Raw genomic sequence first — 9,654 nt, forward strand, 5'->3', positions numbered from 1 at the left:
CCCCTGTGTGTGTAGTGGGTTTCTCCAAAGTTCCCGGTCGAGCTCCTCGCCTCCCTGAAGCCCCTGTGGAACCCCCCCCTCTCCTCCTCCAGCGACCAGCAGGCAGCGTCTCGGGAAGCATCAGAGGACAGCAGAGCACCGTCGCTCCGTTCACCGCCCTCTCCCCCCCTCCTCTCCGCTCCCACCTCCCCTCCCACCAGCAGCAGGCACCCACCTTCATTCCCCACTTACTCTCCCCTCCTCCTCACCTGCTCCTCCCTCTGCCTCCTCCACCGGCCTCCTCCACCTCAGGACACCCGCTAACAAGACACCCTCCCCCCGAGTTCACTCCTGCCATATTTCTGATTAACTGTTCAATGAAGTTATTCACAAGTGAGTTACTTACCTATATATAAACGGTGGTTGCCAGGAGGACGAAAACATGTTCCCGGCCTTCATATTTCTCTTCTGCTGCCACATGTGCAGTCCACTTGCTGTAGCAACGGTAAAGCGCTCCTCAGGGTTGTTTTATGCTATACATCTAAGTCTCTACGAACTTGCACGGTTCGCCATTCTGCGGACAAGTCAACTGGAGACCTAGCTACTAAGCTCCGCCCTCCTCAGTCTACTATTCAAAATTACACGACGAATTGGCAATCGACTCTCTCTGTACACAATCAAGATGGAAGCAGTAACCTAACCAGCTATTCGCATATAATGCAAGAATCGTTTACCAGTGTAGAGCTCCATTATAAGAGCAACAAGCTGTCCCGAAAGTGCTGTATGTTTGACATCACTGAAGTAGAAATCGTAACTGTCACCTGTGAATGCTGTTAAATATTAAATGTCGGCTAGGTGGTTTATTGTATAAGAGGAGCTGTGTTGATGTTGTGTGACTTTATATACAGGCTTCATGTGATATGTTATAAACATGGATGTTTAAAGAGTTGGGTGCAGCTACACCGGTCCAATAAATAAGGCCACGAACATACATGATGTACAACTTTTTTGAATAGTTATATTCTCTCCCTCTCGCTCTCTTTCTCCCAAAGACAACTTTTAAAATATAACAAATGAACAATTCAAAGTTTACATTAAGCGTTAAGTCTCTTATGCCCATAGAACACATTAGCACAATCAAAGCGTTACACAACAGTGTAAAGCACACTCTTAAATATTAACACACACATATCAACAAATGAGAAACATTTACCGTGTGCGCCTCTTGAACCTTGTAGATTACTTCAATGGCATGAGTAGCCTATAAAGGACCCTCTTCTGTTGCCTGTTACCATAGCCTGTTACTCACGTTGCCATGGCAATGCCCTCTGGCCTGACTGTGGTCATGTGACTCACCGACCACATCCCAAATGTGAACCATTCTACATTTCGCTATCCAGATAATACTCTACATTTTACAATTGTCTAATTAGACTCAAATTTACTAAATCATAAATTGATAAGCAAGGCACACAAATGAACATCCAAATATAAACACTTCTCAGACCGTTACAATAGCCATAACCGACACAGGAAGATGGAGCCGGATATGGAATTATTCATAGGGCTCTTTAGTTTAAGCTCCGATCATTTTAGCTTTTACCTCTCCTGTCACTCCTCTCTTTCCAAGCACAGACAAACTGAGAGCTGTTTCTCCTAATGTGATAATGCAGGCCCTTTCTCTCCGCTTGGGCTTCAACTACAGCTGTCTCGTAGATATTACCAAAAACTGTTTTTCTTCAGATAATAACAGGACAGTTTGACTCTGCCAGGGACAGGGCTTGCAGCGTCTTGTTGTATAATGTTGATTATATTCTAGGTGTGGTTAAGTATCAGGGAAGAGAGCTTCAGAGTTGGTTTGTCCCTACTGTGTCGGTCCTTAACTTCCAATACATCTTCAGGGTCTGATTAATTTGAAGCTCTCCAGTGTACTTCTTGTGTTCTAGTTCTTCGCTCCATGATTTTATAACACATCCAACCTAAGAAAAGGATGAAGATTATGTAAAATAGCGCAACAGAAAGTATTAGATGTACAAGACAAAGTTTGTACATTTCAGGGCAATGGTTTTTCTCCCTGACTTTTTTCTTGATTTTGTAGAAATACTGTTGTCTGTATAAACTTATAAAAATAACTCTTTAGAGGTACAGTTTTCACAACTCGTAGATTTAATGTGACATGCCATGGGGAAATCACAAATGTTGAAATACAATGTAGGTGTACATCTTACAACAACATGTTCACGGGAGAAAAACAACCCCAGTCGAAGTATTTGTACTGTCAGTTGTGCGTCTGAAGTATAGTTTAGAAACTGCTGCAGCTGTTGCAAATAGTTATTAAAGTCAACAGGGAATGTGTTGTGTAACGTTTTAGTCTGTTTTTACAAATCAATGATTTTCCCTCGAGTAACCATATGGCCTTGCTATCCCAAATAAACATTTCAGTTTTGGATGTTTTTCCTTTTTTGGTAGATCTTATTGCTTATGTCCGACACCCCACTGACTCCTCTGCTCTTGTCTCCCATGGCGACAGGTAGCGGTCGGCTGGCTCCTCCTCCGGCTCCCCCGGCACGCTCCCCCTCAACCGAGCTGTCCACCCGCATTCCTCCCCCCCCACCTCCCCCCCTGCCTCCGTCAAGCCTCAGGAATGGACACCTGCACAGCCTGGGTGAGTGTAACTATATATCTGACAGTATTGATCTGACATTTTTAAGGAGACGATTAAGGCCTTTAGTGTGAGTTTCTTATGAAGAGTGCTTTCAAATGAGAGAATACGCTTGTATTAAATGTAACTTATTTAATGAATTAAAATGTCATTATCTCTTCTCTACATCCTCATTATAATTATACTGTATCAGAGCTTTTGTGTCTTCTAAAAATAAAAATAAACCTGGTGAGGATAAGACATCTCTGCTTGTGCAGTTTTCATTGCTTGTGGAATATACCTGATTGTTTAAACATCTGTTTAAAATGATTTTTGATCTGTTCATTTTATATACCGATGCAACACAGGGTGTCCGCGGGTCTTAAAAAGTATTAAAAGTTGATCAATTAGTTTTGCAAAAATTAAGGCTATTAAAAAGTATTAAACGGCACACTCGTGTGAAATTATTAATTATAGAATCTTTCTTCTCAGATATTTCCTGGAACTCTGTTTAACTGCCCTAACAAGGCTCTAGAACCCTATTGGAAAAGCGTCTGGGAAATGTACGTATTTTGAGGATAAGTTGTGTGATGTCCTTTTCGCTTGCTTGGGATTTTTTGCTCGTGATTATCCGACGAAATTCAGAAGACGAATGTGGAGCGAAAGAACGTGCTATTGTGAAATTTTGCCTACGACGAATTTTGGAAATTGGCTCAAATAAAATCACGTCATCAGTAACGACTGGTTTCAAACATATGAATTGTCTCAAAAATGAAAGACACCGATTTTAGACGAAAGACGGTAATTGGTGAGCGAAATGTTCACGTAGCATTTTCCCGTCTAGGGACTTGACTTTACTTATATGGTTTAGACGGCATCTAAAACTTTTAGCGATTTTTACATAGTTAACGGTATGATTTAAGGCGTACGACTCGTTGTGCAGAGAACACGACGCATGTCAGACATACAGTGCACAGATCGGACTCCTCCCTCTCAGCGGGAGGAGGAGGTGTGTAAGTTTTGTAGTGTGCTTTTCCCAGTCTGCAGTGTATCAGGTCTTATCCGCCCTGGGAAACTGTGGTTGTATTTGTGTGCTGTGTGTTGTGTGTGTATGTGATTTGACTGTTGTGTGTGTCAAAGTAGGTTTATTCAGTACTGTCAATACATATAGACAGGTGCTCTTCTCCTTCTCTCCTATTGACGGACTTACTACCACCTACTTCTAGTCCTACACGTATCTAGTAGACTCCTCAACCAGGAAGAGGGTCCTTCCAACCCAGTGACGCTACCTCTCCTTGCTCCTTCTGTTGAGTTATGCGCCTCTAACTATCATTGCAGTCCGTAATCCTACTTCTATAACTCTCCGAGATGAGGATAAAGAACGACCATTCGGCTCTTCTCCAAAACTTTAAGAAGGACTCCTCCTGTCAGGTGCCCCACCTGACCTTGAACCTAAGTTTTAGTAGACGCTTAATATGTCATTCTACACATTTTCCGCTTAAACACGATTAAAGTTTGATGTTCAGAGGTCGACGTACAGTAATCGACAGAGGGCAATCGCCGAGAGATGTCGACAACTAGCTAATTTCCGTTTTTTTTTCAGACATGTTATATTAGAAATATCGATCAAAGTCCATATACGTCCTTCAGTTTCATTCGCGAAGGGGAAAATTCTGAAAAATTCTGGAAAGGTATGTAAATTCTGGAGAGTAGCAGGAAACTCAAAAATTGGCAAAATGTACCGGTGTGTGAAATGGAGTGTAACTGTTTATGTCATACTACAGGAGAGGGAGGAATAGAGGTTGGTAAAACCTGCGTTGAACCGTAAAGGGGTATTGCTCAACAGAATTGTCTGTCTGGCCGCCGCATTTGCCTGAAGGCGCGCGATTGTCAGTAACTCGCACGCTAAGGCAAGTCTACTAGTTTAGGTTGCCTACCGGTATTTATTGATTGTCCTTAGCTTTGATGTGGATGCGTGACTAATGTAAGTCGTGTAGCATTCTTATGTTGGAGAAACTGTTATACTATATGGAATAACCTTTTTATTCGATGTTATAATTTANTGAGGAGCAGCAGGCTGTCAGAACAAAGTGAAAAACAAACAATGGCATAAAATATTATAAATATGTCGGGTAGTAATAGATTTATTTATTTTCTTCTCAGAGTGTACCAGAATGCGTAGTTTATATGTTAGTATTTCTAAAAATCTCCCGGGGGAGAATCCCCCCAGACCCCCTTCTGGGGTTGGGTTTTCAGCATGTGTGCCTTTTTATGTTATACAGTTCAGCTTTGATTCCATCATCTCATTAAACCTTTTTTTTTAAAGCATACTTTAGTTCTGTGAAGGGATATACGGGATATACGCACTGTACTTCACTTTAATTAATAATGTATGCTGAAAATCGTATATATATACATATATATTACAGCACGATTTTTTGTTGAATAGGTTGTGGTTCGAAATATTGGGTCGCGATTTATGGACAAAGTAAAAAGTGGGTCCCGAGGCCTAACCAGTTGAGAACCACTGATCTAGAGTCACACATGTAGAGCATGAAACATCGAATCAGAAAATGTACCATTAAGTACTCAACTTTAATCTTTAATAGCTCTTGATGGAATCTTGGTCATTGGTGTAATTCCCCCTCAAAAACTGCTGAAAACAACATTGATGAGAACAGACAGAAGACTGAACCAAGAAATTAAAGCTGAGGGTCGTAAAACCAAAAAAATACAAGCTTAAAGAAGCTACAAATCCTCCGGAAAGATAAGGTTACCTGCAGAGTTGGGGGGAGATTACCTGTGGGTTCTCCAATACGGTGGACCAATAAGGCGGACACCACATGAATTAAGAATTGTAATGTTTTATTTCCGTAGCCCAGGGAAAGAGCTGTTCTGTAGACAATGAATGAGAGGCTGATTTCAGTTTCCACAGAGTTTTTTATTTTTACCCAAAAGAGCCTTTTTCCATTGTAGTATTCCCGGTTCTAAAACTTGAATTGTCCCAATTTATTCAGCATATTCCCCTTGCTATTCTCAGTGCATAACATACAGTAGGCTATTCCCTGATGTATTATGGAGTCTATGGAGCAGTTTCAGACTCTATATTTAATGACATCACATTTGAGTTTTAGCACATCTTGTTACGATTTGGGGGGGTAGTTCATGTTAAAGGGGACCTATCATGCAAAATGCACTTTTTGATGTCTTTTATACATAAATATGTGTCCCCGGTGTGTCGGAGAACTCACACAGCGTCAGAAAATAAAACTCTCTCTTTTCCTCCGTTCCCAAATCTCTAAAAACGGGGCTACAACGGAGCTGATCCAGATTTGCGTCCGATATGACGTAATATCGGAAATGTAGGCTGGCTTCACTCACGGCCCAATCAGAAACGTTGCTATCAGAAATAATGCCCGACTGTTTCGGACGTAATATGGTCGGTGTTTACATTAGCATCGCTAACACTCAGAGCTAACCTGTACTGGAGAGCATGTGTGTGAAGAAGCAGTAAATAAAAAGGAACTCACCTTGAGGTATAACCGGCAAGAGAGAAAGCCTTTGAGCTCCATACTGTTTCAGAAATAATCCTTGATAATCCATGATATGGCGTTTCATCACCGCAGTATCTGCCGGTAGAATCTCCCGCATGAGCTCAGCGCCCTCCTTTTTTTTTTANCAATTGGGCTATTTTAATCACTCTCTCTCTCACAGACACACACTTCTCCGCCTCATTCTGTTTTCATTTACTCGTTCGTTATCTGACCAGCTTCAATCTTGTAGGCTATTCACTTCTTTTCTTGTAGCCCTCGAAAGGGTTTTGGAGGTTGATGCCTCAGTGAACGTGAGTTGTTTGGCTTTCTTGTCCACAGCAGCAGAAAGCATTTTCAAATGTTTGAATGAATCAAAGTGGGTCGTCACCGTTGATTTTCTCTAAGATGTATGCTCCAACACGCAGTTGCACGGGGTGCAGAATAGTTTCCCCCCACTCTCGTGAAAGACATCTGGGTACTGCTTTGCCCAGTCTTTAGCAGAAATGTTCGTCGTGTGAGTTCCACAGGTTCACTCTACGGTGTTGTTTACCTTCTGTGATGCGCGAGCTGATGACGTCACGTCATCATCATCACTACTTCACGTCAAGACGAGTTAACTTTTTTTTTTCTCAACTTTGTGTGGAAAAATTCGGGGATTATGCGGCCTTTTGATAAATATGTGGCCTTTTAAAAATCTGCGCCATTTTGCTGATTATGCGGTAAATTCTGCGATCGCGTTTTTCTGGAGGGTCTAGCCTATACAGACATAAATAAACCAGCGACTGTATTCACCATGACACAGACACTCATTGGTTTGAACTTGTTTAACTTTTGTCTAGTTTCTGAACAGATATGAGGAGCTTGAGTGCAAACAGCTAACGGCTGATGTTGTTTTTTCTGGGGGTGCTCACGGGTGCTCATTAAAGATGATGTCATGGCTCCGCCTACACTGCGTTACTATAGTTACTGCCCCAGCTCCTAAACTGTAATGGAAGCGCAGCATTAAAGTGAGCCGGGCCTAATGAGGCCTAACCAAACCGAGCGAGGCCTGCAGTGGAAATGTGCCATAACTTTGCGTGGGGCCTCATGTTGGCCAGGGACGGCCCTGGATATAGAATGTTTTAGCATCTTCTAGACAATTTATTTTGGTTTCTACAATGTCAGCTCTCAAAGAGTCTACTCTGATAAAACAGTTGTGTTCAGTGGAAAGGCTCTAATAAACCCACAGTCCAACACCTGCTCAACAGCAAACAGCAGACAGACTCCTTTGAAGACTAGCTGGGTATAGCATAGTAGAGTATTTAGCAGCTAAATACCCAGACATTTGACTCATGGGTCGTAGAGACCCAAACAGAGCCACAAGTACAGGGAACTTTGGACATAGCTGCAACTGAACGCTAATATTGTGATGTTTGTTGCACTGTGTTAATAGGCAAGTGTTTGCCAATGAAGCTAAACATATCAGATGTGTTAATAACTCTGACAAAGAAACAAAAACACACAACAATCAATGATAAACCCAATCAATTAGTGTGTTTGTCGGAAAAATATAGTGTGTTTTGCCAGAAACACTTTGCTGATGAAATTCCGGTCACACTTCCACATTCTACTTTGTATTGCCACTAGGGGAGTCAAATTAATGTAGACTGTAATACTTCTTTATCCACATCGAGGGCTCAAGGTGAAGAGTGATCGGAGCAGGTGCCGCTGTGGAACAAAGTGAAAAGCAAGTAAGCAAAATGTGGCAAACTTTTTAATTTGCTCCACAGGGTTCGGGAGGCAATTAGAAGAAGCACTTGCTGATAGGACAAAAATACTTTGTTGCCGTCCGTGTCGAGGTGGAGTATCATGGACGGAGCGATGAGTCACAGACCAGGAGAGGTTCAATGTGTTTGAGTCAGATAAAGTCCTCAGAGGGGAACAGTTACAGATGCTGGGGTGAAGGCAGGCGCATGTCTTGTATTAAAGGAAAAATTGGGACGATTGTATTCAAATAAATGTCTGTTAAATCACTACCTATCAAAGAAAGAGGTAAAATAATGGTAATTTAGTTAATGGACCACTGATGGAAGTATTGGAATATTACATTTGCAGCATTACAAACTGGGAGTCTGTTTCCTGTTGTGGCACTTTCACGATAAAAGCACTTTGTTGGAGTAAACTATGTATGTAGTAGTGATAGGAAATGCAAAAAGTAACAAATAATCCAGCTAATCTACAAATTAGAAAAAAACAGACTTTCCAATATTATTTCTTACTGCAATATGTACTGCAATAAAGTCAACTACAGGAATCATTACAGAAAACTTCAATCCAAATGTTGCACTAATGCACTAATCTGGTGCATTTGGAGATTCAAATGAATAGGCTAGATTAGGAGTGAAGTCAAATAAAAACAGCTCTAATACTGGATGGTGACTGATGCTTTAATACGTTGATGCTGATGAGGTAAGATCGGGTCGCTCTGCCACCGGACAACCCCGACCCAATTCAACCTCTGACTGCTAGGACTCCCTTGATTAAAAGCAATTAAAATATCTCCATTTGATAAGGGAATATTGCAGAAAATAGAACCTGTGGCAAACAGACCAGTAGGGTAAAAAAAAAAAAAAGAACATCTCTCAAGCTTGTATTAACCACCATTAAGAGAAACGCGATGCAGTTTAAAAAATGATGCTGATAAATAACACAAATGTGGCAAGATACATTCAAAGAAACATATTCACCAACTGGACAACAAAAGTGCAGCACTTAGAAAAACATTTGCCAACCTTATGGAACATGCACTCTTATTACTAAAAGTACTGCATAAACAAAACGCTGCAAATAAAAACACTGCAAGAATCTCAAAACACTTTAATAGATAAAAAGTAGCAGGGTTTGCCACTTTTATAGTGTTTTTTCTTGACCATTAAAACATGGTATTTTATTATTGTATACTGCCTATTAACACCACTGTTTTGATGAGGGAAATATAACAATTCACAGTCCAGCCCGACTCTTATCAAAAGTAGGTGCTCTCCCCTCAGACATACAGAGACTGGTTCCAGATCTGCTCAGACACACTGGCAGTGGTGTCGGCCGGCCAGATTCCGAGCTGACCGGTGCCAGAACACCGAAACAGAGTTAAACCCAGAGCAAAGAATGTGTACACTTCTAGGCGAGACTTTGAAATCAACCTCTGAAAAATCGCTCAGTTAGCGGTGGTTATAAAGCAGCTGAGAAAATAACTGACATAGTATATAGTGAAACCATGTCTCATAACAAAGGCTATCAAAAAATAAGCCAACCCTCTAAAATGGTCTGCTACTGTGCCGAGGATAAATCACCGCCCAGCTTTCAGGGCGCTTCAGAGGAGCTATCTCATTCTGCTCCAGCCTTACTTTATTTTGATAAAACACAGGCTACACAAACTTCCTGCCTCATACATTGGTAGAAAAAAACAGTGGTGTTTGTGTGGCACTGGAAAGAGAGGATGGCAACAGGCGGGGGTGGGTGGGG

Source organism: Notothenia coriiceps, unplaced genomic scaffold, assembly GCF_000735185.1.
Source record: "Notothenia coriiceps isolate Sejong01 unplaced genomic scaffold, NC01 NC01_scaffold00037250, whole genome shotgun sequence".
Taxonomy (NCBI): Eukaryota; Metazoa; Chordata; class Actinopteri; order Perciformes; family Nototheniidae; genus Notothenia; species Notothenia coriiceps.